Here is a 26916-nt window from a genome sequence, read left to right as displayed (position 1 = left end):
CAGAACAAATAAAAGTAGTGAAGGCAGGGACTATGTGTCAGATTATTCCAGATGCTGTAATATTTACAGATGAGCTCATTATAGAAATGAATGGCTCAGCACGGGTAACCAAAATCATAGGACAACCGCATTGCAAGTTTTTTTTTTTTTTTTAGACGACTCCTAAAATATGCTACAGCAGTCTATGCATCTTGCGTGTTCTTCAACAGGTTAACTGGGGTTACCACAAGGATGGGGCTTCTGTGGGGATTCTCCAACCACATATTACTTGCCTCTAATACGGACCTTACCAAACACCATATGAAAGTAGAAATGTCATGCAAGACATTGTTATCTATTTGTAGCTCTAATGTGGTACATGCGAGAATGTATTTACATACTATGACTAAGCATTGACCCACCACAAGCTTTCTACCTTATCCATGGGACTCCAGATGCAGCATAATTGTGGTGAAGGGGTTGTTCAGTTTTAAAATACCAGATCAGGTGCAGCAACTTTTCATTACAAAGACTTTGCAAGACAAGTTACCTAAGCTAATAGTTAACAGCCAGATTCAAAAGGGACCTTATTTATTACAAGTGTCATATACTACCATACTTACATATACATATCTACACCACAAAAAAAAAAGTTTTGTTTTTTTAATCTTTAATGCAATCCCTACGAGTCTTATGAATTTTGTTTTTCTTTTTTTCTCTTTATTTTCACCTGTTAATTCTGCAAATAACTCTCTTCTCATCCTGGGTGGCTATGCTCACTACTCCACTGTTTCTTTGGAGGGATCCATGGTTGTCACCAAGGCCAGAACTAAAAGCATGTCTTCCTTTGTGCATCTATTATAACAGGGTTATGCAATTTCCCATGAGGCATAGCAGGACTGACAGCACAAGCATGATACCCAGTGGCAGAGGCATGATGGGACTTGTAGTTTTGCAACAGCTGGAGGTCCGCTAATTGCATATCCCTGTATTATAACATGAGGGAAGATTAGTAGTTTACAGAAAAAAAATGGCAAAATAAAGATGTTTTTCCCTTTCAGGTCAGCTCACAGGAAATTACAAGTACACTGCATTTCTGGAAGGATTAACAGATATTTTCTATTCTTGCTGAAATGTTCTTAGCCTAAAAAAAGAAAACAAATGCAGCTCCCACATTTGAGGATTGGTAAACTGTCATTTATAAACTGTTTGTTCTAGGGTTTAGATAAACTTTAGATTACATGACATTTTAAAACTGTTTTAAGTGTGGGTTTCAGTATCCAAACTTTCTGCGCTTACTCTAAACTAGGGTTGCACCGATACTAGTATTTGTATCGGTGCTGATACCGAGTATTTGCACAAATATCGGTACCGTGCAAATGCACTGATACCTGCAACTGATACTTTAAGGCTTGGTTCTTTGAGCTGTCAGTGGGTCTCCCCTGTTGACAGCTGAAGTGTTAAAGAAGTCTGGTAATTGGAGTTGTAAAAAAAAAGTAGCTGGCAATGTTTATTAACAACATTGCTCAGCCGCTGAAACACTAAAATAAAAAGAAGCATTGGGGGTTATTTACTAAAGGAAAATCCACTTTGCACTGCAAGTGCACTTGGAAGTAAAGTTGCTGTAGATCTGAGGGGGACATGCAAGGAAAATAAAAAACAGCATTTTAGCTTGCACATGATTGGATGATAAAATCAGCAGAGCTTCCACACATTTCAGATCTAACCCTTAGATTTAGAGCGACTGCACTTCCAAGAGCACTTTCAGTGCAAAGTGGATTTGCCTTTCATAAATAAACCCCCATTGTTTCTTTTTGAATCTTTCTGTTTCTTCATCTGCAGATCAAAGCAACGAACAAATGTTCCTCTGTTTAACCCAGTGATTCATAACCAGGGTTCCTCCAGAGGTTGCTAAGGGTTCCTTCAGCATTGGGCCATTTCTACCTCTCGGATAAGTTCCCACCGACACCATTGATCTTTTTAGCCATCTGTAAGGAGGTAATTCTTCCCAGTGACCACAAGTGTGAGGACCATTCTTACCACTGACCATCACACTAATGTATTATGAGTTGTAGATTTCTCATTTTTAGCAGGGGTTCCCCAAGACTGGAGAACTATTTCAAGGGTTCCTCTGTGTTGAAAAGGTTGAGAAAGGCTGGTTTAACCCCTTAAAAACCCTTAAGCCCCATACAGACTATCAGATTGTCTGCTGATTTTTTCCATCAGAGTTACCAAAACCATATAATATGAGGTCAAACCTTAGGGGTTTCAATGTGTATGCAGTCAGGCAGGCCCTTGTACTAAATGGTTTTGGTAAATCTGAAGGTAAAAATCAGCAGACAATCTGATAGTGTGTATGGGGCTTTAATTTACCCTAATCAGCCTTTATTAACTCCCTATTCTCCTCCATTTAATTATTTTCCTGCTTTTTTTGTGCACGTCTATTTTATAAATGAACTTTTTTTTTTGTTTTCTTTGTTAGTGAATATTTTTACACATATATATTATCATATATTTACACATTTCACATTGAAAAAGTGGTATTTGATCACCTCTGCGGTTTTTATTTTTTGCGCTATAAACAAAAAAAGAGCGACAATTTTGAAAAATAATACAATATTTTTTACTTTTTGCCATAATAAATATCCCATTTTTTAAAAAAAAAACAAATTTTTTCCTCAGTTTAGGCCGATACATATTCTTCTACATATTTTTGGTAAAAAAAAATTGCAATTAGCGATTATTTGGTTTGTGCAAAAGTTCTAGCATCTACCTAATAGGGGATAGATTTACGGCATTTATTTTTTCACTAGTAATGCCGGCGATCTGCAATTTTTTTTGAGACTGCAACATTATGGCGGACACATCGGACACTTTTGACACATTTTTGGGACCATTCACATTTATACAGCGATTGGTGCTATAAAATTACACTGATTACTGTGTAAATGTGACTGGCAGGGAAAGGGTTAACACCAGGGGGCGCTGCAGGGGTTAATATGTTCCCTATGGGAGTGATATTAACTGTAGGGGAAGGGGACTCAAAAGGGGAGGAGACCGATCGGTGTTCCTCTGTACTGGGAACACACCATCGGTCTCCTCTCCTCTGACAGCACGTGGATCTGTGTGGTTACACAGATTCACGGTCCTGCTGTGTTCGCGGGAAATCGCGGGTACACGCACCGGGTCCCGAGCGATGCAGCGGGTGTGCGCGCGCGCGCGCCCCCTAGACAGCCAGGAATCAGAGGACATCATATGACGCCCACCCAGGATGGGGGATCCCATCTGTGGGCATCATATGTCTATAGGCCGGGGCTGAAGTGGTTCAAAAAACTTGGACTATTTATGAATTGATTTGATGAACCTTTAATGTCATGAATTATTGTATTTTTTTTTATATTTATCGATGTATCAGTGTAATACACTTCTTTTTATTTGTATAAATAATTTGTCATATATTTATTTTTAGGTAGCGCTGTATGTTGCATGTACAGGTTTGAATATGATTCATTATTATGGACAAAACAGACCTTGTTTTTTTTATGTCAGTCCCTTTAATAAATGACACACATGTAGTGTTCTATTGGTAAAACTATGCATAGTACTAACATCTGGAAACATCTGCTGGGTATATTAAAATATTATATTTAGCTGTGGAGAGTTCCATAACATGATATGTAGGTTTAAGTACACTGTTTCTGCAAATGACTTTATATTAGCAAGCAAAAAGAATACTCTGACAAGGGTCTTGTTAGGACCTAGGCACCTAGAAACTTCAAGTGTGAAACAAAACAGGATCAGTATATTAGATTAATGCTGGCCACACACATACTTGAGTCTTTTTAACACTCCACTGGAATTTTTCATTACATTCAAAATACATTTTAAATGAATCTTGTTTCTCAATATATATTTTAATTTGGTCATTTGTTCAGCCTGATAGAATATAAAAAGGTTCAATTTCACTGATTATCCCACTCATATCACAACTTCACTGACAATGTTCAAATGCTTTCTAACCTGGTTGTTTATCAGGCTATACAAACTGAAAATGCTAGTTGATACATTTTAATATTCAGAGCAAACTCATATCTCCATGCTTTAGTTTTGCTGAAAAATCACTTTGAAAAGCATTCCTTTCTAGACACAGCCATCTTGAGTAAGGGCAGATGATTCATGTAGCATTTACTTCCTGGAATCCATCTGCCCTTAGCTCAGGCATGCAGGTAGGAGGCTTAGCCTAGGGTGTGCTTAGCTAAGAAAACTCCTCCTCTCCTCCTCCAGGTGAAAAAATAAAAAATGCTCAGGTAAACTCCTGGGATGTATAACCTGATTTTGGCCTGGGCCAGAAACCAGGAAGCAACTGACAACATGTAAAAAAGAAAAAAAAAGTTTAAAACAAGTAAATATAAGGTACCTTCCTATCTATTTACTAATTCATAGTTTCATAGTTAGTAAGGTTGAATAAAGACACCAGTCCATCCAGTTCAACCTGAGTGAGTGTCCACAATTGCCCCTATCCCTGCACACTGAACACTCAAATCGGTCCCTACCCTCAAGGAGCCCACAATCCAAGGTCCCCATCCATATACTAGGGCCAATCCTGGACAGAAGCCAATCAACCTACCTGCATGTCTTTGCTAGCAGCATAAAGATATACAAAAATAATGTATGTGGATTTAGTTTAGTTCCACTTTAAAGTAGCTAAATGTTACAGTTTGGAAACAACATCTCTAGCCAGGTGCCATTGTTTCATTAGAAAATATATCTGTTTATATGAGAAAATATAGCATACAGTATAGGCACAAGAAAAGCCTGGCTGTGGGCAAAGGTACTATGATGTAGCAGCAGAGGCCACTGTGAAAAGTTAGTAAAAGCTACAGTAAGCCTACCATTTATTTTACTGGTGTGCGATGTGATTAGTGACCCTTTAGGAATCTCTTTGAGACTTGAACAATGGGATTTTGCATAGATCCTTGGCTGTACAAAGTTCTCTAACCAATAACAGCCAACCAGACTTTACCTTTCATCAGTTAAAGTAAATCTAAAGCCATAGCTTTTTTTTTTTTTGGCATAGCGTGGACAATAGATAAAAGTGTTTTATCATTTTTTTTTAATTGTCTATGTCCCACTGGGGGGATTTTCTTTCATTTCTTGTACTAGAGATGCAACAGAAAGTTAGAGGAAGTCTTTTTAAAATGAGTATTCCCTCTAATAGATAGTGAAGAAAGGTGTCATCGTTGGAGGATTTTACTCCCTCCTGTTCTGGTAACAATTGTAAAATTTCCCAGTTTTTGCCTGGATGATGATGGTCCTCAGCGTGAATCAAAGGTAGCAAAAACAAACAAAAACAAAAAAAAAACTGTCAGGGGCTCTAACCCTTTTCTACTCAAAAAAGTATTTGGCTTCAGGTACACACCAACAGCAATCATATAAATCAAATAAAAATATGATAGATGATTGGTTGTTTTGGCTTAATGTCATCTCTAGCCAGGTGGGATTGTTTAATGGATGATTATATGGAACATATAGCATTGTGATAAATGCAAGTGGTTAATACCACTAAGGATATTATTTATATATGGATTCCTTTTTTATTAAACATGACAATAATTTAAACCTACGACAATACTGAACTCCAGGCACAAAACCTTTCATCTAAATATAGTCCTTTATAGCCACAAAGGATGTAAATCCACTTTTTGTGCATCTAATGTCTTTGCAAACCCAGATATTGCCTTGTAAATAATCACTGCGCTGTACATAGCTTGTACACAGAGGAGAACTGTGGGAGGGATCCATCGGGCCCCACCCATCATCATTGCGCTGTACATAGCTTGTACAAAGAGGAGAACTGTGGGAGGGATCCATCAGGCCCCACCCATCATCACTGCACTGTACATAGCTAGTACAAAGAGGAGAAATGTGGGAGGGGCCCAGCAGGCCCCACCCATCATCACTGCGCTGCACATAGCTTGTACACAGAGGAGAACTATGGGAGGTGCCCAGCAGGCCCCACCCATCATTACTGCGCTGCACATAGCTTGTACACAGAAGAGAATTGTGGGATGGACCCATCAGGCCCCACCCATCATCACTGCGCTGTACATAGCTTGTACACAGAGGAGAACTGTGGGAGGGACCCATCAGGCCCCACCCATCATCACTGAGCTGTACATAGCTTGTACACAGAAGATAATTGTGGGAGGGGCCCAGCAGGCCCCACCCATCATCATTGCGCTGTACATAGCTTGTACACAGAAGAGAATTGTGGGAGGGGCCCAGCAGGCCCCATCCATCATCATTGCGCTGTACATAGCTTGTACACAGAGGAGAATTGTGGGAGGGGCCCAGCAGGCCCCACCCATTATCACTGCTCTGTACATAGCTTGTACCCAGAGGGCAACTGTGGGAGGAGCCCAGCAGGCCCCACCCATCATCACTGCTCTGTACATAGCTTGTACCCAGAGGGCAACTGTGGGAGGAGCCCAGCAGGCCCCATCCATCATCACTGCTCTGTACATAGCTTGTACACAGAGGAGAACTGTGGGAGGGGCCCAGCAGGCCCCACCCATCATCACTGCTCTGTACATAGCTTGTACCCAGAGGGCAACTGTGGGAGGAGCCCAGCAGGCCCCACCCATCATCGATGCGCTGTACATAGCTTGTACACAGAGGGCAACTGTGGGAGGGGCCCTGCAGGCCCCACCCATCGTCACTACGCTGTACATAGCTTGTACAGAGAGCAGAACTGTGGGAAGGGGTCAGCAGGCCCCACCCACTACAGGCTACCTGCAGAAAACTACTGAAGGGGCGGATACAAGACCAATCACCCTGCACAAGGAGAGAGAGCAGCAGTGACTTGTCTTTTACAGAAAGCTCCTGAACAGAGACAAAGTTTCATGCTGGATTACTGTGAATAGACAAAGCACACCAAGATTTAAGGAAGAACACATGTGACTCTTGTATATAGACTATATTTGTTATCCCGGAGTGTAGCTTTAAGCAGTGAAAGCAACACTTTTTTTTTGTATGATTGGTTCTTTTGCCAGTCTGTTAACTAGTCAGTTTTACTACTACAGGGCGGCACCTCTGCACCGGATCACCTACAAATATATTTGATCCGATATTTCTGGGTATGGGGCACACATGCGTGCCACAGGTGGCTCAATCCCACTATGATTACACACAGCAGGAGCCTATCAGTGGCTAACATGGACTTGATGTCCGCCAGCACCCACCAATCATGTAGACCAGGCAGAATGCCATTCTAACAGGAGAGAAGGCATGGATCCTGTGTCTCTGCAAAGCAGGAACAATGATCTATGTCTTCCCCTAGTAAAAGCACCTCCCACAGTGTAGTAAAACACAGGAGGCTAGGCACACAGTTAACCCTTTGATCACCCTTGATGTTAACCCCTTCCCAGCCAGTGTCATTAGTATAGTGACCGTGCATATTTTTTTAGCACTGATCACTGTAATAATGTCACTGGTCCCCCAAAAAGTGTCAAAAGTGTCAGCGTTTGAATATCTGCCGCAATATTGAAGGCTTGCTATAAGTTGCAGATCGCTGCCATTACTAGTAAAAAAATAAATAAATACATACAAATACATAAAAATATCCCATAGTTTGTAGACGCAATAACTTTTTGCACAAACCAATAAATACGCTTATAGCCAATAAAAGCTTATTGTGATTTTTTTTTTACTAAAAATATGTAGCAGAATACATAATGGCCTAAATTTATGAAGAAATGAAATTTTTTAAAAAAAATGTAAAAAAATTTTTTAAAGCAGAAAGTAAAATGTTTTTTTTTTCAAAATTGTTGGTCTTTTTTGTTTATAGTGCAAAAAAAAAAAAAAACACAGATGGGATCAAATACCACCAAAAGAAAGCTCTATTTGTGGGAAAAAAAGGACATCAATTTTATTTGGGTACAGCGACACACGACCACGTAATCGTCAGTTAAGGTAACGCAGTGCCATATCGCAAAAAATGGCCTGGTCATGAAGGGGGTAAATTTTCCAGGGCTCAAGTGGTTAATTAAAATAAAGGAATATACTGTATACATGTTGCAAGTATTACTAACATGCAATAATCTGAATAAAATAATTTTGTGTGAGTGCTGTTTTCAATGAAAGGAGTACAGGGGTGGGTACATATTTTATTAGCATTGTATGAGAAAATAAGTGAAAAAGTAATACAGAGTCATATTCTTCAGTCAATGGGGTGATAATACATCTGATAAAACCTGAGAAAAATACAATAATAATGATTCCTGTTTTATGTTTCTTCCTATTCATTTCAGCATGGTCTGTATTTACTGTTGTGTGTATTGCAGTAGCGTTTGTTAAATCCTTGGTTTCCTGGCACCCTCTACTGGCCAAAGTATATTATACACTCACAACATCTACATATTACTATATAGCTTCATCTTTTTTTATGTCAAGGTAAACTACAGATTTGTCATGACTTCTTTAGTATTACATGTTATTTCATATTCTCTTTGAACTTAAGGTCCCACTCCATTTTCCCACTGTTACTACATCATCATTCAGCTACAAGCAGAACAATGCATCCATGCTGTGCACAGTGATGTCATTTCTCATTCTTTAAGATTTCAGGTGCAGATTAAGCGGTGTCCAGGGACCACTTGGAGCTAGAACAATGTCTCAGAAAGAAGGATAGTTTGGAAGATCTGGCTGGGAGATTTCATCTATAGAGTACAAGAGATAAAACATGTCCATCACCTAAACAATCTAACTGGATAACTTTTGCCGAATAAGCCTAAACCTCTATTTCACGGTAATAAAATGTCTAATAAATGTCTTGGACATTGGGGCTTAAAATTTACACTTTGTGTTTGTGTCTATAAAATGACTACACTGAAATCCAAGTAATCTGACTTTGCATGTCTATGGGCACCTTTGCAACATATGGCAAAGTCTGTTATTTTAACTCCCTTTATAAGTGTCAGTGGGCTCCATTCACAAAGTGGTATTTTACCGCATCCGAGTATGTGGTAAGATACCACATAGTGTTTTTAATTTTTTTTTTTTTTTAGCATTCACTAAAAAGCGCTACTAAAATGCCACATGGGTTATTTTATGAAGTCATGCAGTATTTTAGTAGTCAAAGTCTGCAGTAATTTACCGCTGGCGGTAGCCAGCGTCCTTACCACAGGATGTCACTAGCTGGTTGTCAATAAAGGGACGGCTGCCGGCGTCCTTAACAACCAATAACTGTCATGGTTGTTAGGGAGCGGGTGGCTGCCACATCCTTTACAACCGACGAGTCATCAGTTTTTAGCGGGGTTTCCCGCGGACAGCTGAAAGCAAAAAAAAAAAAAAATTGCAGTCAATGAAAAAAAATAGGGGAAACATGATGAGGGGTCCCCCCAAATCCCGTTGGGTCTAGTATGGATTTTGAAGGAAACCCCCCACGCCAAAATTACAAAAATTGGGGGGAGTCCCCCCCAAAATCCATACCAGACCCTTATCCGAGCATGCAGCCTGGCAGGTTAGAAAAGGGAGAAGTGAGCGCCCCATCCCCTCCTGAAACATACCAGGCCACATGCCCTCAATGTGCCGAAGGGCCTGGTATGGACTTGGCGGGGACCCCACGCCATTTTGTTTCCCTGATTTTTTTATTTCTGACATCTGATGACTCATCAGTTGTTAAGGACAAGGCGGCTGCCCTCTTCTTAACAACCAGGTTGTTTACTGATTGTTAAAGATGCTGGCAGCTGCTCTTTCCTTACCGGGACCACTACCTATTTACTACATGCTTTTTTTTTTGTGAACTGACTTTCACTGCTGTTTTATGCGGTATTTAAATACTGCATAAAACAGGAGTGAATTGCATGTGGTATTTGGGAAAACACCTAAATACCACATGCGATCTAGTTGTGTGAAAAGAGACCATAGACTCTATACCACTACAGTATGTTGCTGAATTATCTTTAAAATAAAAGCACTTTACGAGAGAGCCCACTCCAGTGATATATCATTTTTTGTTGTTCTTTCTGCTGAAGGGAAATTGAAAGTGTTGTTTTTTTTCAATGGGTGAATAGGAGCTTTATTATGACAGTGTGGATTAGACTTTCACATTTTTACAAGCTTGCCATTTCTTAATTTTGCATTAAATACAGAGATTTGAAAATAACATCTGGAGTGAGTGCTCTTAGTACCCCGGGGGGAAGTACTCTGCCCCTCTTTGAACATCTGTCGAAAAAATTGGGCTAATTTACTAAAGAACATGGTAATCTTTAGTAGAAATTCTGTGAATATTCAATTAAATTATCCAATAATATGAAAAACATCTGCACGTGATTGGGCATTCACAGTGAACAGGAGTTTGCTTTTGGTATGCTTGGATAATTTAAGTATATATTCCCACAAATTTTGAGTGAAGCTTCTCAACGCTTTTAGTAAAGGAGTACATCAGCCACTCAGGGAGTGCATCGTTATTAACCACTTCAGCCCCGGGAAAATTTGGCTGCTCAATGACCAGGCCATTTTTTGCGATACGGCCCTACGTCGATTTAACTGACAATTGCGCGGTCATGCAAAGCTGTACCCAAATAAAATTTACGTCCTTTTTTCCCCACAAATAAAGCTTTCTTTTAGTGGTATTTTATCACCTCTGCGGTTTTTATTTTTTTGCGACAAAAGAAGAGCGACATTTAAAAAAAAAAAAAACATTTCCTTAGTTTAGGCCAATATGTATTCTTCTACATATTTTTGTTTAAAAAAAATCACAATAAGCGTTTATTGATTGGTTTGCGCAAAAGTTATAGCGTTTGCAAAAAAGGGGATAGTTTTATGGCATTTTTAGTAAAAAAATTTTTACTAGTAATGGTGGCGATCATTTTATCATGACTGCGACATTATGGCGGACACATCGGACATTTTTGACACTTTTTGGGACCATTGGCATTAATACAGCAATCAATGCTATACAAATGCACTGATTCCTGTGTAAACGGCACTGGCCGTTAAGGGGTTAACCACTAGGTGGTAATGTAGGGGTTTAGTGTGTGCTGGGGCATGTTTCTAACTGGGGGGGGGGAACATGACTGTGTGTGACATGTCATTGATCTCTGCTCCAATGACAGGGAGCTGAGATCAGTGACACTGTCACTAGGCAGAACGGGGAGATGCTTGTTTACATTAGCATCTCCCCGTTCTTCCTTCCCGTGAGACGATCGCGAGTATCCCTGCGGCAATCGAGTCCACAGGACCCGCGATCGGACTTACGGAGGTCCTGACCAGCACGCACGCGATGGCATGGCGGCAAATTTAAAGGGACGTACAGGTACGCCCATTTGCCTGTCTGTGCCATTCTGCCGACGTATATCGGCGTGCGCCGGTCGGCAAGTGGTTAATTTTATTTAGCTTTTTGATTTAGTTTTTTTTTAAACATCCCTCATGACAGCAATAGGCACTGACAGGTAATTTTTGTGGAGAGATCTGGGGTCTATAAGATCCCCTTCCGCCACCTGTAAAAGCAATCCAGCAGTTAATTAGCCTATAGAATCACTTTTACAAAAAAAGCATAAGCCCCAAAAAAAAAAAAAAGATACTGGGATAATGCCTGTACCTGCAGGCATCATCCCAATATAACCACTGCAACTCAAGGACATACAGGGGTGTCCTTGGGTGGCAAGGGGTTAAACTATGCACATTTTTTCTAAGCTGCACAGTATTTCTTTAACCAACTGGGGCCTCTTGATTGCAAAATACATTTTATTCAGAGGGTGAATCTAAGGTTTAACAAGTTGACTAAAAGCAGACTCTGAGTAGGTAGTAAGAAAATGTGGCTGTCCCCATGTGTGTATGCATATTTAATCTCTTCACGCTAGCTGTATGCACATATGCAGCCTCTCGGCGGGTGGGCCTTAACACAGCGAGGCTGCATATATGCGTACTTCAATGTAAACAACGCTGTGCTGAGAGCACGCACCCTGTGCACTCCCGGTAGTGACGGAAAGCTAGTAAGCGGCGATCAGGAGCTTTCCGATCATGTGATTGCTGTGAGAGTCAATCATGGCGGTCATATAACCAAAATGCTCGCTTTTCCTCACCTCCCCTGAAACCTCTTAAAGGGCTGGGAGGTGCCGGTGCTAAGGGGTTAAAGTGGAACTTTAGTCAAAAAATTAAGTCCTACTAGATCACAGGCTCAGGCTGGCACCTTTTGCAGGGGTAGTTATGTAAAACATTAAAAATAAGTGTCTATACTTTTTAAAATCGAAAAGTAAGGCTTAATGTACACGGGACGTTTTTACAACTTCTCCTGAATGATTTAACTTGACAGATAGTAACCCATGTTTAGAATGTCAGTTTTGCCGCATTTACATGCCACGTATAGCAGCATTTTGCCACGGTTCCGTTTAGAAGCGTTTGAAAAAGTTATAATTTTTTTTTCAAAATAGGCAAAATTGAAAAACGCCTAAACACAAGTTACTGCGTTTAGCCGCGTTTAGCCACGTTTAGTGCTTGAAATGCCTCTAAACAGCATCTGAACCCATTTTTTTGCTTTCCAACAAAGGCCTCTAAACTCTACTGCCTAGAAACGACTATAAATGACCCTGTGTACATCTGCTGATACGATAACATAGAGGAGCGTTTAGGAGCAGTTGAAAAAAATACCCAACCGCTCCTAAACGTCCGTTTACCAGCAGCAGTGTACATGAGGCTTTAGAAAAAAGCTAAAGCCAAAACCATTTTTTGTTTTGGATAGAGAATGGATAAAACCTCTACCAAGTATTTTTCCTGTCTGTGTCCCATTGGGGAAGGCTTTCATCACTTACCGTCCTCGAGACACAACATGAAGTGAAAGGAAGTCTCTAGAAAGTGGGGAATTCCTCTATTAGATAGTTATCACTAGAACCGATGTTATTGTCGAATGATTTACCCCAATCTTCTGTTTTGGTGACAACTGAAGAATGTTGCTCAGGTGATAATGACCCCCCAAGGTAAATCACAGACTGCAATAAAAACTTGACAGATGTTCTAATTTCCTTACTCTATCCAACACAAAAAAAGATTTGGCTTTCAATTCATTTTAGCAGCGATCATACAAATAAAAAATTGATAGATGAGTGGTTGCTGTAGCTAACTGATCTCTGCATATTGTCTTTTTATATAAACCTAATTAAAACAGATGCCTTCCTTCAACTTCCAGTTCCTGAGAGGACCCTTCATATTCTGCATGATGGGAATCCACTTTTATAGGCTAAATATTTTCACATCTTAAGATCTTGTTCATCTTAAAAGCTTGCTATCATCTTCCCAGATCTAATGAACAATGCCCCTAGCTAAAATATGACCAGCGTTTTCCACTGTACAGCTATCCACACCCAGCAGCTAAGACAATTGAACTGCAATTTGGAGATTTTACCAGTGTGATCAGTTTTGGAACTCTTTTTTCAACTCTAAATAAAATGTAAAAACAACACATACTATAATATATACATATACTATCATATATATATATATATATATATATATATACACACACACATATATATATATATATATATATATATATACACACACACACATACACATATATATATATATATATATATATATAAAAATACACACATATATAAATAAATAAATATATATATATATATATATATATATATATATATATATATATATATATATAATCATTAAGCTAGATTTACAGCTAGGTTTATAGAATGTTGTCACTTTAGATAACCTTAGCATTTGGAAAAATATTAGATTGAAAGCATCATGATATGAAATCTCGCTAAACATTTTAATATTTTCTGGCGGAATACTAATTAACATTTTTTTTTTTTACAAAGAATGCATTACTACATTACTACATTGCAATAAAATCACTAAAAGGTAATGAACAACACGGAAAATGCAATTTTCATTGTTACCTGCAGCCTTGGATTCATTACCTCCTTAATGACCAGGCCCTTTTTTGCGCTTATAAACAAAACAAAAAAAGACCGACACTTTTGAAAAAAAACAATCTTTTTTACTTTTTGGTATAATAAATAGCCCCCCCCCCCCCCCAAAAAAAAAAATTTCTTCATCAGTTTAGGTCAATATTTATTCAACATATTTTTGGTAAAAAGCGTACATTGATTGGTTTGCAAAAAAGTTATAGCATCTACAAAATAGGGGATAAATTTATGGCATTTTTATTATTTTTTACTAGTAATGCCAGCGATGTGCAATTTTTAGTGGGACTGCGACATTGCAGAGGACAGATCGGACACTTTTTTGGGACCAGTGACATTTATACAGCGATCAGTCCTATATAAATGCACTGATTACTGTATAAATGACACTGGCAGGGAAGGGTTTAACATTTGGGGGGCGATCAAAGGGTTAAGTGTGTCCTAGGGTGGTGCTTTCTAACTGTAGGGGGAGTGGACTGACTGGGAGTACAGAGATATCGCTGGTCCTAATCTCACTGTAATCTCACTGTAATCTCCTGTCATGAATGTGATTTGTTTAAATTGGCAGATCTCCGTTCTGTCTCTCTGTGGAGCAATTGCAAGTGGCTGAGGGACATCGCGGCCGCCGGCCATGCGCATCAGCTCCGGTGCCGCTCTATCTATTACTCGGAGCGCCATACCGGTACAGCGATTCGCAATAGAGCCGCCCTGCCGCAATATAACTCCGGCAGCTGGTCGGCAAGTGGTTAATAACTCACTGAAGTTTTCCTGATTCTCAAGAATTCACACCCAGATAGAAAGGATAACTTGCCACACATTTGTTGCAGTGTTGAATTGTAAGTCTGTTAACTTGCTGTACATTTTCACTGGTAAGTTGTACACTTGCAGAGCACTTGAAGCACAAGTTCTAGTTGACACTTTCTAATTTGTAGCAAATTTGTGTGGCAAGTCTCTAGCAAGAGCAAAGTTGCAGTGGTGAGTCTACAGCAAGAGCTCTGCAAGTCACAGTGACCCCTGTGGTGGGATGACTGTTGCACAACATAACTGAACCAGAACCTGCAGAAGCTTGTCTGCCCTTTCCTGTTTCCTGCACCTTCTTTTGGCCAGTGAGACAGCACAATCATAATGCTTAATAATTGGATGTTTGAAGTGAACACAGCTTTAAATAAATATTAAAACATTAAAGGGCTGTATACACAGGCTGAATATCAGGCGGCATTGGCAGGTGCAATAGCAACTGGCCAACGTGCGGCTGCGTGTACAGCAGATGGTCCGACAGAAGCCCAATGTTTGGCTGGCTTCTGTCGAAGGGGCATGACCAAAAAAGGTCTGCCAATCGACATCTGACCAATGGCTGAGAGCGGAGACCAGGGTGTCCTGGCGGGGCTGGGTACCTGTCAGAACACAATACTGTAGCTCGACAGGGGAGATCGTTGTGCTAACATCGGAATGGTGTGTTGTGGTGGAGGCCACCCTCGTTTAAGAACACAATAGAAGATCAGGGGAGATCACGGTACTAACATTGGATAGTTAGTACAGCAGTTCCTCCAGAGCTCTTCAGTTTTTTTTTAATCCAGCCTGCTGGGTTAAACACAAAAAAAATATATAATAGTGTTAACACATACTGGTAAGGTTATGTACACCAGGCTAATATCTTGTATGTCTTTACATGTATGTGAAAAAAAAAAAATATATACATAGAAATACTATACATTGCCTTTAATGAACAATGGTAGGCCCCAATCATGAACAAATGAAATTAAAAAATATAAATAATCTTTGTACTATCAAAGCTAGATACTAAACATAATGTATCATCTTATACTTTGATGGTTAGGAATGTTTTATAATTTAGGAGATAAAGGAAAAGAACAGTCCATTCTTTTATCATCATGGGACATGGTGGGATCATCTCTGGGGTGTGTGGGGTTATGTACAGCTGCAGGGAGTTCCCTGGCCTTTCTGAACATCAACAAAAATAGCAAATGTTCAAAACATTCAAAGTATTAAGAATTCTTAAAAGGATGACATAAGAGAAAAAATATTTTTAATGCAGTAAAATGCTTATTCTGGCACTTGCTAGCACACACATTCTGATAATTATATGGTCAGCCTCGTGCATGCTATGCATTTAACCCATGTGTGTCAAATCCTGGCATTTTCAATGAAGAAAAAAGCATGCAAGTGGTAGTGGGACTTTGATTTCAGTTCATACAGTAGTAGTGGAAGGGCAAAAAAAAATTTGCAGGACTCACTGGCTCAAGTTAGTCTGCTCACAACAGACAGGGTTTGTAGGCAGGTGCAGTCTATATTCTCCACTTCAAGTGGCATTCAACCACAGTGGTATTGCAGAGGGAGAGGAAGTCAAAAGGAACCTGATTCTCTTAAAGTTTCCAAGGTCACGAGGGGGCAGCTATCCGATTGGATGCTGGCACCTCATGTGATTCTAGTGGCCATGTTGGGTCAGACAGAGTCTATTTAAACCCCTGGCTAGAGTACAGACAGGTCCCCTCTCTGTCAGGGACAGTGCTTAGCGTGAGGTAGAGGTTCCTGAGCAGTAGGGAAAGTGCAGGGATATGCCATCCTTCCTGGAAGCCTCCCCACTTGGGTATGAAACGGTCAAGCCACATTCTGCCCCTTGAGACAGATGCTGTCAGAACACCTGAGACCTGCTACTACACACACATTGTTGTTACATCCTGTGATTGATCCCAGTTGTTCTCTGCACCAGGACTGAGTATTTTCTGCCACCGCACCATGCTGCACCTACCTACAGGCTACCCTCTGAGTGCACAGCAGGTTACCAGAAAAAAATCATACAATGAAAGGTGTGCCAAATCAAATGATAAAAGAGTCCAAATTAATTTATTGGTTTACACCTAAAAAGGGGCAATGCATTTCGGGGGCCAGAGGAAACTCCTTCTTCATCAGGGCTATGTAGGGAAGCTAATTGCTCGACTAGGAGAGTTACTACGGTAGCCAGCAGAACTTGCATGGGCAAACATGAGTACCATTCAGTACAGCTTCCAGACACTGCATATTTCAACCTATTATAGATTTTTTTAACAAATTCTCTTTATTGCTTTTTAAAGAAAAAAAAAACATACAGCCCTGGCCAAAAGTTTTGAGAATGACACAAATAGAATTTTTCACAGATTCTGCTGCCGCCGTTTTTATGATGGCAATTTGCATATACTTCAGAATGTTGTGAAGAGTGATCAGGTGAATTGCAATTAATTGCAAAGTCCCTCTTTGCCATGAAAACTAACTTAATCCCCCCCCCCCAAAAAATTTCCCCTGCATGTCAGCCCTGACACATCATGTCAGTAATTCTCTCATTAACACAGGTGTCAGTGTTGATGGGGACAAGGCTGGAAATCACTCTGTAATGCTGATTGAGTTAAAATAAAAAAATGGAAGCTTTAAAAGGATGGTGGTGCTTGAAATCATTGTTATTCCTCTGTTAGCCATGGTTACCTGCAATGAAACACATGCAGTCATCATTGCTTTGCTTCTAAAAGAATTCACATGCAAGCATATTGCTGCTACTAAGATTGCACCTAAATCAACCATTTATCGGATCATCAAGAACTTCAAGAAGAGATGTTCAATTGTTGTGAAGAAGGCTTCAGGGCGCCCAAGAAAGTCCAGCAAGCGCCAGGACTGCCTCCTACAGTTGATTCAGCTGTGGGATTTGGGCACCACCAGTGCAGAGCTTGCTCAGGAATGGCAGCAGGCAGGTGTGAGTGCATCTGCATGCACAGTAAGGGTGTCAGGAACCATGAAACAGACAGAGACAGAAGTACAATCAAATCACACTTTTTTATTAATAAAAATAAAAAGATAAATAGGAAAAAGCGTAGTCAAGCAAGCCAGAGTCCAGTAGCCAGATCGGGTAGTCAGCCAGTCCAAAGTTCATAAACCAGATCGGGTAATCAGCCAGTCCAGACGTCAGGGATCCAAGGAGAGCAACTGCAAGCAGGATAGAAGCCAGGAGGGATGTTAGCAAGCCAGTCTTGAAACAACAGTAGGAGATGGTTCCTAGTGATGTGACCAAACGTGAAGGCAATGGAGAAATGAGCTGGAAGACTTTAAATAGGCAGGCCAGACGAGCATCATCGGAAACATCTGGTAACTGTGGAGAGAGAAGAGAACTGGCAATTAGCTGACAGCTGAGCAGCCAGCCCAGAGGAGGAAGGGCTAAGCCAGCCCTGACAAAGGGGAAGACTTTTGGACGATGGCCTGGTGTGAAGAAGGGCAGCAAAGAAGCCACTTCTCTCCAGAAAAAACATCAGGGACAGACTAATATTCTGAAAATGATACAGGTATTGGACTGCTGAGGGCTGGGGTAAAGTCATTTTCTCTGATGAATCCCCTTTCCGATTGTTTGGGGCATACGGAAAAAACCTTGTCCAGAGAAGAAAAGGTGAGCGCTACCATCAGTCCTGTGTCATGCCAACAGTAAAACATCCTGAGACAATTCATGTGTGGGCTTGCTTCTCAGCCAAGGGAGTGGGCTCACTCACAATTTTGCCATGAATAAAGAATGGTACAAAAACATCCTTCGAGTGCAACTTCTCCCAAACATCCAAAAACAGTGTGGTGATGAACAATGCCTTTTCCAGCATAATGAAGCACCTTGCCATAAGGCAAACGAGATAACTAAGTGGCTTGGGGAACAAAACATCAAACGTTTGGGTCCATGGCCAGGAAACTCCCCAGACTTTAACCCCATTGAGAACTTGTGGTCAATCCTCAAGAGGTGGGTCAACAAAAAAAACCCCCACAGATTCTGACAAACTCCAAGCATTGATTGTGCAAGAATGGGCTGCCATCAGTCAGGACGTTGTCCAGAAGTTGATTGACAGCATGCCAGGGCAAATTTCAGAGGTCTTGAAAAAGAAGGGTCCAAATGTTGGATGGAAGGTTTATAAGTTTTCCGCGGACAAATGTCTGTTGTTGGATTTTCCAAGCGTGTGTACACAAGTCCGTCAGACAAAAGCTCAAAATAAAAACAAGCATGCTCGGAAGAAAGGATGAGCCAGAAGCAGTCGGTCTTGTAAACTAGTGTTCATAATGGAAAATGAACATTTGCGACGTGGCAAATTATGAAATCGCGAAATGCAGCGCACATTCTCTTCTTTAATAATAATAATAATAATGAAGCTGCTTTGCTGGTGATACTGATGGAGTTATTGCAAACTAATTTTCAAAGGCTTTTTTTTCTAGTGATATCAAGAATAATATTATGATGCTTTTTTTTATTATTTGGGCAAGTTACCACAACACCATTATCCCATAGTTTTTAAGATCAAAGATACAACTATGTTGGTGTCTCTTGTTAATTTTACATTGTATTTTTTTAAATGTAACTGCCTGCTCCCAAACTGTCATTTGAAGTAAAACGAATAGCCAAGTATCATTCTCCACAATTTTTTTATTGTGCATTAAAAAAAGAAAACAAATAAAATTAGGAATGCTATCTGCCAATAGAACTTAACCAAAAAGTGCATTCTATGCATCCAAAAATATAGAAAATATACAAAATCAAATCATTATTCAACCCCAAAAATAATGTCAAAGCAATAACTCCAAGGCCAATAATAAATAACACATTATCTCTTCCCACTCCGCAACATGGCTGGTTGATGAACGGCCATTCAGAAACTAACTGAAAAGTGCGAAATGAAAAGTGTGAAATGAAAAACGTGGATCAACACTCACCAAACTTCTACTAACACGAAATTAGCAGAGGGAGCCCAAAGGGTGGCTCTAAAGAGCTGAAAAGCAACGTAGTACGTCACTACGTTCGTAATTGTTGGCCAACAATTGTGTGGCCGTGCGTATGCAAGACAAGTTTGGGCCACGCCCTTTGGACAAAATTCCACGGTTTTGTTGGCCAACAATCTGATCGTGTGTATGAGGCTTTGACTTCTAATAAGCTTGAGTTAAGCTGGCCATGGATCGAAATAAAGCAGACAACGTTTGATCCATCTATGGTGGTTCCTGAGAATTTGATCTATTGATTGACTTCCCATAAATGGTTCTGCTGGAAAATTTCAGTGAATCCGCTGCAGTGTCTATCAGTGTATTCTGATGGCGGGGGAGTCCCACTGTTAGAATACAATGGCACAGTGGGGGGGATTCCTGCATCCACATTGAATGTGTGGATGGGAGAATCGAATCAGCTGGCTGAACAAAAAACTGACTTATATATGGCCAGTTGAAGTTAAACTTTCTACCACAGCAAAGTAAGGTCTTAAAATAGTAATGTATTTTTACCTTTAAAAAACAAAACAAAAAGAAAAACATTCTCTGTATTTTACCAATCTAGAATAAACTACTTTGGATTTCTGAGTCTTCTTGGTAACTTGACACTCCCTGTGGATTTTGTAAAATCAGCAAGTTTATAACCACCAAGATAATTTACAAGCTCCACTGCTTCCAGAAAAAGCATGATAATGGAAAAACTATAGGGAAGCTCATTAATGAAGGTACATATGACATAGTGGGAATAAATCCATGCTACACAACAGAACATTTCACAGCTGGGAAAAAAAACCCAGAACCTCCGTGTTGCAAGAGCCATTGTCCTAGCTGTTCTAAATAAGAAAATCAAAAATCACTAGTCACTTTAAATAATATCAAGCATGGCTTAATTTATTGATCCTCACAGAAAGGGAGGGCTACATAAAAGTGGATTTTTACTAAACAGTATTTACAAAAGAGGTGTAGCTAAAATTTACGGCGCTTCATTTTGATGGAGCCCCCAGCAACCCCTCTCTGTGACACCTGGCAATGTCAGTTGGGACAATAATGTCATTGAATCTAACATAAAGTGTGTCTTTTTTTAATCTCCTTTGGGGTAGTCACACAATTTCGAAGCTCCGGCTCCCCTGTGTTAGTGAATGGCTCAACAACGGGACTGAATTCCCACAGCTGTTCCATTGAACCCCCCCCCATTGTTGGTGCTCCATCCCATCAGCTGCAGCAGCCACTCAGGGACATAAGGGAGGCAAGGCTTAGAGATCACATAACTACACTGAAAGGGACAAAACATTTACACAGAACTATTTTACAAAACCGTATGCAGACTGGGTATAAGGATGGGGGAAGCAAACCTCAGGCTTTCACTTTGATTCTCCAGTTATCTACTTAGCAGCTCACCAGCATTTTTACCATCAAGTGATCTGTGCCAGACAAGAGTATAAAATCTTAGGGATTTGGTGTAAATTCTAAGCTCTCTCACTCATTTTACTACACCGACCAAAATATTGTGGTTTAGTAGACTGCAGACAAAACATTCATTTATTAATCCATCAAGAGTGCAACTTTGGTGCAAGTTTGATGCAACTTTCACACAACTTTGGATGGGTGCGACTTGGCTGCGACTTTGGCTTTGCTCAGTGATAATGGCTGGACAATTGTCACATGTGTAACATTCAGGTGCGACTTTTATGTGACTTTTGAGGGTTTACATTGAAGTCAATGGCATTCAAGTCACATTAAAGTTGGATCCAAGTAGTGCAATTTCTTGCACGATTCTCCCATCATTGATTAGAAAATCATTTGTTTTTTTCCAAAAATTTCCAACATATCCAATTATTAAAATTCGATGGCCGCACGAAAATTGGCTGTTGCTGCAGCCCACTAATGGTGCGAAATACCAACGAAAATTCTTAGATAATATTTTCGAAAGAAAGTTCTTTCGAAAATAGGACCCGTGTATGGCCAGCATAAGTCACACATATTTGAACAGCTGTCATTGAAAAACTTGGAGCGCAACTTGCCGTGCAACTTTAGTGTCCAAAGCCGCATGACAAGTCGCCCAGGTGTGAATGGAGCCTAAATCTTCTCACACATGGTGGATGTAAAGGTGAAACACAGAAGATTGATGGCAGAAAATGGACCCACAAGTGGTCCATTGAGTCTGCCCCATTTTTTTTTTTTATTTATACTTTTTTTTGTTAACTTTTTTTTTTTGAGTATAGATCCTTGGTTGTCCCAAACATGTTTGAATCCACTTACTGTTTATTGATTTACCAAAGGCAAACAGACTTTGCAATTTCCCCAAATGTACTGAAAGTGAAACTGCTGACTTTCATCATCCAACCACGTGCAAGCAAAAATTATTTTTCTTTTTCTTTAATGTGATTAGATATTCTTTGCAAGGTGAAAATTCACCACATTCACTGGGCTCTGCGGATACTTCATTAACAGAGTGCAACTTCACTCGCAAAGTGAATAGACTTTTTACCTTTGGTAAATCAGCGCCACTGTCTCTGCTGGAAGTCTATTCCAAGCAAAGGTAATCTGTGACTAGCAACAGCATGATCCCGGCGTGTATCGGATGTCTGTTCTTCTGAAATGAAGACATATCAGAAAACCAACCTAGCCGGGCCCCCTTTACATCTTTGGGCCACATCGCAGCCACACTGGCTGCTATGGCTATAGTTACACCATCAGATATACATGTAAGATATAATTGGCCAAGCCATCTGCATAAAATTAAAGAAATGTTTTATTAAATATAATAAAACATAACTTACAAAGATATCTAAATATATGTAAAGATTCCAGGCAAAGCCTGCATTTGGAGTGCTGTAAAGCGGCTTCCCAGTTTAAAGCTGCAGGATGGTTTGGGTGTTCCTTCATAAGGCTGTTTTAAATTCTTTCTGAAAAATGTGACCATTTTTTTGGCATTGCATATAAAAAATACATAAAGTTTGGAGTTGAAGTGATATGCTTTATTGGCTAAATTAGGTTATTAGAGATGCCAGCTTTCAGTATTTATAGCTGCTGTCTTTTACTTTTTAAAGTTCCTCTTTACAATAGCTAACAAAGGATCATTTTTAAATTGTAAACTTTTTGCATTTTACATTCTTGTTAATATTCTCTTCTTAATATTAAGGCCTCATGCCCTCGGATGTTTTTACAGTCGCTTTTTTGAGCGTTTTTTGCAGCTTAAAAACGCCTCTCCATGTTAGCCTATGGCCTCATAGGCGTTTTTGAGCTGTAAATGGCATAGCCGTTTTTAAGCTGCAAAAAAAACCAGGACCAATGCGTTCTGAGGCTCCAGCGCTAGACCTGTAAAAATGTCAGACGTCGGCAAAAGGTGTTAAATGTGATTTAACGAGGCATAACGCTGTGTTAAGCCTCGTCCGGCATTTCTGTTTTAAAATCAATGTTTCCCTATGGGAGCCCATTGATTTGAATAAAGGTCGCACCAGAAGTCGGATCAAGAGGATCCGACTTGAGGTACGACTTGTGTGCTGGGAATCTTGAGGGGGGGAAACGCAGCGTATATTTAAGGTCTGGTATGGATCTTAAGGGGAACCCCCACACCAAAAAAAATGGCATGGGATCCCCCTAAGATCCATACCAGACCCTTATCCGAGCACACAACCCAGCAGTTCAGGAAAGGGGGGGCGAGCGAGCACCCTCCCCCAGACCATACCAAGTCACATACCCTCAACATGGGGGGTTGGTGCTTTGGGGCAGGAGGGACCCTGCGCCAACCACACAAAAGCACCTTTTCCCCATGTTGATGAGGACAGGGGCCTCTTCTCGACAACCCTGGCTGTTGGTTGTCGGGGTCTGTGGGTGGGGGGCTTATCGGAATCTGGGGGCCCCCTTATTAATGGGGCTCCCAGATCCCGGCCCCCCACCCTATGTGAATGAGTATGGGGTACATCATACCCCTACCCATTCACCTGGGGAAAAAAGTGTCAATAAAAAAAAACCACACTAAACAGGTTTTTAACCACTTCGGTACCGCGCTATTGCCAAATGACGGCATTAGTGCGGACCTACATTTCCGGGACCACGTCTATTGACGTCGTCCCGGTTACGAGCGGCCTGCGCGCCCCCTGAGGGGCGCGCGCGGCGCGCTCTGTGATCGGCGAGTCCATGAGACTCGCCTGATCACCGATCCGTGCAAGGGGTCGATCCCGACCCCTTATCACGTGATCAGCTGTCAGCCAATGACAGCTGATCATGTGATAGAACGGAGCCGGCGGCCCGATCACGGCCATCAATACAAGGGACCACCTGCCACCTGCCAGTGCCCACCTGCCTCCCGCAGTGCCATCCTGAAGTAAAATAAAAAGCAAAAGTAAGTGCCCCCCGTCAGTGCCCATAGTGCCCACAGTGCCACCCACAGTGCCACCCACAGTGCCACCCCACAGTGCCACCCACAGTGCCACCCAATCTGCCTCAAAGGTGCTGCACCCCAGTGCCGCCCATCAGTGCCCAGCAGTGCCGCCCATCAGTGCCCAGCAGTGCCGCCCATCAGTGCCCAGCAGTGCCACCTATCAGAGCCACCTATCAGTGCCCATCAGTCCCATCTATCTGTGGTACCTATCAGTGCCCATCCGTGCCACCCATCCGTGCCACTTATCCGTGCCACCCATCCGTGCCATCTTATCTGTGCCCATCTTTGCCCATCAGTGCCGCCTTATCTGTGCCCATCGGTGCCGCCTTATCTGTGCCTATTAGTGCCGCCTTAACTATGCCTATCAGTGCCCACCAGTGCAGCCTATCAGTGCCCACCAATGCAGCCTATCAGTGCCCACCAATGCAGCCCATCAGTGCCCACCAATGCAGCCTATCAGTGCTGCCTAATCAGCGCACTTCAATGAAGGAGAAAAATGACCCGTTTGCAAAATTTTATAACAAACTATTAAAACATGATTTTATTTTTCTTTTTTTGTTTGTTTAGCAAAAAATAAAACTCCGAGCTGTAACTAAATACCACCAAAAGAAAGCTCTATTTGTGGGAAAAAAATGATAAAAATTTCATTTGGGTACAGTGTTGTATGCCCGCGCAATTGTCATTCAAAGTGCATCAGCGCTGAAAGCTGAAAATTGGTCTGGGACTGAGGGGGGTTTAAGTGCCCAGTAAGCAAGTGGTTAAAGTAATTTATTAGTCAGCTCCGGGTGTCTCTTCCGACTTCGGGGATCTCTGGTGTCTTCTGCCGGGCTCCTCCGCTATCTTCTGCTCTTTTGCCCACTCTTTGCTAGCGGTTTCCCAGTCTTCTCCGCTGTCTTCTTCCCTCTTCTCTTCTTCCAGTGTTGACTCAACGCTCTCTTCCGCTGTAATGCCATGTGCGCGGTGCGCAACAACTTATATAACATGACGTCACAGTCCTGGTGCAAATCAATGATCTCCCATAGGGAAACATTGATTTTGAATAGAGACAGAGAAATGCAGCTGAAAGCCAGTGCGGAGTAATGTGCATTGAATTCAATGCAAAACGTGGATAAAATTGTGTTTTTAACGCCGCTTTTTACCTCCCAACTATACTGGCTTTACAGCCCATTTTTTAAAACTTCCGTGGGCATGTAGCCTAAAGGTGACCAGAGTATATACTGTAAGTGGAAAAGACACAAATAAATTGTGTAAAGTGTATACCAGATTGTAATTGAAGCTTCAGGTGAAATATTATTTGAAAAAGAAAATGTCAAAGGTTTTTTGTAAAGCTGCCTTTAGATTTAAAGGACCACCACAGCAAAACATCTTGTATTATAGTAACTGTATGTAGTTAATACCGGTAATGATAGCATTAAATAAATTATTTCCTATTATATGTCACAGGCCTTTATGTTTTTTTCCTCATATACATGCAGACCAGACTATTGTGGCTCATCCACATATCTGCGTTGTAAATCTCTACTGTTACTGCAATGCACAGCAACATGCGTTATGCATTGCAATGTTTTGGGGCTCTATCCATTTTGAATATATCACCAACACACTAACACTACTCTCCCATCTGTGTGTTGTGGTGTGCTGTATTAGGAGAAAGAGTTTATGTCTGTTCTTCCTGTGTTGCAGTGTTTTGGCGGTCTATTCAAAATGAAAGAGTTGCCTTAATGCAGTATATGTTAACATGCAATACATTGTGAGTTAAAGTGTGTTTTTTAATGTATCACAATACAATACAATCACTTATATTGACAGGTGTGGTCACTTTTTATTAGCATAGTTTCAAACTTTTTTCCCCAAAAAAAACACATTTCTGTAAATGCTTAAAAAAGTTGGGCTTTATTTATTTTTGTCACTTTCTTAAAGTCTTCCCAAAACCAACCAACACTGCAGTCATTTTATTGCAGAATAAAAAGCGGAGAACAGGGTAACTCAGAAAAACAAAAATTGCTGTGTTTTTGCTATTGGCTGGTTACATAGTGTCATTTTTTTTGACCCATCGTTACTACATTTAAGAGTTAATTAGGCATTTAGTTTTAGAGCTTGGATGAGGTGAGTGCCAGGGTAGGCTGGATAAAAAAATGTAAGAATTTGTTTTGGAGCTTAACCCTCTCCGCACAAAAGGACTTCTGGATGTTAGGTTCTCAGCACTGTTATCTTCACAAATTTGCTGCTAATTCATAAGATAAATAATATTATATTAACCTTCAATGTACACTTAGTTCATTCTTAAACTGTTTACATTAATCATTGAAGATCAAACTTGGAATTATTTGTTAATAATATTTACATTATATTACAAAGTATTTTTGGGTGACATTTAAAAAAAAAAAAAATATATATATACATATATATATATATATATATATATATATATATATATATAATACTGAAACACTGGTATTAGAGTCCTCATTTATATATATATATATATATATATATATATATATATATATATATATATATATATATATATATATATATATAAATGAGGACTCTAATACCAGTGTTTCAGTATTTTTTTGAAATCCCATGTTGGTTGATGTAAAATAGAGACCAACTATTTGTGTAAGTTCAGCTTTGGTACCAAAAATAACAACATGTATTCTCTAGTGTGTCCAGCAGATGGCAGCATAAGCCACTGGTTAATTTTGATTATAGTAAGAGTCTGACTTGTGTTTGCAGATACTAATAAGCATTATTTAAAAATGTACTGTATGTATTATTCAACAAAATGTGTGTTTAAGTTTAACTAAATGAAAAAGCTGTCATTTAAACTATGTG

At 40.4% G+C, this 26916-nt stretch overlaps 1 protein-coding gene and 1 long non-coding RNA gene across 4 annotated transcripts in view; one reads left to right on the top strand and one right to left on the bottom strand.

Annotated features, from left to right (window-relative positions):
* DLGAP1 (DLG associated protein 1) overlaps positions 1-26916 on the bottom strand; it is a 732246-nt gene that overhangs the window by 159513 nt on the left and 545817 nt on the right. The window lies entirely within an intron of this gene.
* Positions 1041-8833, top strand: LOC143997089 (uncharacterized). Its single transcript, XR_013277644.1, has 2 exons — positions 1041-1165; positions 8598-8833. It is a non-coding gene; the product is annotated as an uncharacterized LOC143997089 (long non-coding RNA).

Source organism: Lithobates pipiens, unplaced genomic scaffold, assembly GCF_037356315.1.
Source record: "Lithobates pipiens isolate NorthernLeopardFrog02 unplaced genomic scaffold, aLitPip1_a1.2 Scaffold_19, whole genome shotgun sequence".
Taxonomy (NCBI): Eukaryota; Metazoa; Chordata; class Amphibia; order Anura; family Ranidae; genus Lithobates; species Lithobates pipiens.
The sequence above is the reverse complement of the archived record's forward strand: the minus strand, read 5'-3'. Positions and strand labels throughout refer to the sequence as shown.